The following is a 1,790-nucleotide window of genomic DNA, read 5'->3' as shown; positions in this document are numbered from 1 at the left end:
TGTTCATCCAATTGAGCGGTTTCAGTTAGCAGCAGTAGCGAAGGAATCGTTCCATCGGGTTCAGTTAACAGCCATCGATCGATCGCTCGGGTTCAGTAACGCGTATCCTGCAGTGCAATCGCTCGGGTTCAGTTAGAGCCCAACGCCTCACTCGGGTTCAGTTAGAGCCAACGCCTCGCACACACGCGCGTATGTGTATGAGAGAAACGCGCATCGCTCGGCCTCAGACCTCCCACCATAACCGGCAACTCCTCGAAATTTTCCTCCCCCTCGCTTCTACCACGGTTTTTTCCATCATGGACGACCCAAAGAATGTCATGCAGCTGCGTCTCCGGCCTGCCCAGGACGAAAAGCCCATTTCTGTCATGATTTTTTGTCATAGAAGTAGGAGCCCACCACATCTATGATGATACCGGGTTTTGTCACAATTATCGTCATAGAAGTGTCATATGTATGACAAAAAAATTTCGTTCGGCCCAAAATGTCACGGATGTGTCTTTTTTTTGTAGTGAGTGCACTTGTCTGTCCGATGAAGTGCGGGTTTTATTCTCAAAAAGTGCACTCCACCTCGTATGGGAAAAAATACGTCCCAAAAAAAATCATGCAGTGCACTCTTCTGTTCGATGAAGTGCGGTTTTCAGTTTGAAAGCAGTGCGGTTTTTGTCTGATGCAGTACATACGACGATTTTGTGTCGCGAAAAAACAGAGTGTCCGCATTTCGGTAAATTCGAAATTCCTCATAAACCGTAAAGAATTAGAGACAGTGTTCTACATGAAAAAGTTACATCTCGTCGATATCTTTCCAACGGCGTATTTTTTGAATCATTACGACAAGCGCTTTGTAAAAATTTCGCGAAAAACGGCCGCTGCCACTCATCGTCCGCCTCACGATTTTTAAAATTAACTTAAAACCGTAAGGAATCTCAAAAAGATTCCAACATACAAAAGTTGCACCTTGTCTGTAGCTTTCCAACGGCTTATCCTACTCCTCATTTCGGCAAACGGTTCAAAAATTGGAGCTAAAATAGTACCAAAAATTCAAAAAACGTAATTCCATGATTTAGTAAATTTGAAACTGCTCTTAAACCGCAACGAGTTAGAAAATATAATAGATATGAAAAAGATGTGCCTCGATGATATCTTTCCAACGGCATATCATTTGCTTTATTCCGATGAGCGGTTTAGAAAAAATCATGAAAATACACCCGCAGTCGCTCATCGTCCGCCGCACCATTTTTGAAACTGCTCTTAAACCGTGAGGAATCTCGAAAAATGTTCAACATGGCGAAGTTGCACCTAATCCATAGATTTCCAACGGTATATTATACACCTTATTTCGATAAACGGTTAAAAATCTAGAGCAAAAACAGTACCAAGAAAACACTGAGTGCAGTTTTTTACGACACGAAGTTCACCGGCGTCGGCCACGCTGCTGCCTCCCACCTGCGGCGGCGCGCCTCGCCCCCCGACTCCCACCTCCGGCGTCGGCCATGCCCCTCGCCTCCCACCCGCAGCGGCGCACCTCTCCCCCGAATCCCACCTCCAGGATCGGCCACGCCCCCACCTTCCACCTGTGGCGGCGCGCCACGCCACCCGCCTCCACCTCCGGCTGCGCCATGCCCTCGCCTCCACTTCCGGCGACGCGCCATGGCTCCTCCTCCCACCTCCCACGACACGCTGGAGGAGCGGTCGCCGGCGGAGGGCCGAGCGTCGGCAACAACCACCTCTGCCCCGTCCCGCTCCTCCTCATACATCTGTCGCCCCGCCCCCACCTCCTCCATCTCCCCCGG

Source organism: Triticum aestivum, chromosome 6B (assembly GCF_018294505.1).
Source record: "Triticum aestivum cultivar Chinese Spring chromosome 6B, IWGSC CS RefSeq v2.1, whole genome shotgun sequence".
Lineage (NCBI taxonomy): Eukaryota > Viridiplantae > Streptophyta > Magnoliopsida > Poales > Poaceae > Triticum > Triticum aestivum.
Note: the sequence above shows the minus strand (reverse complement) of the source record.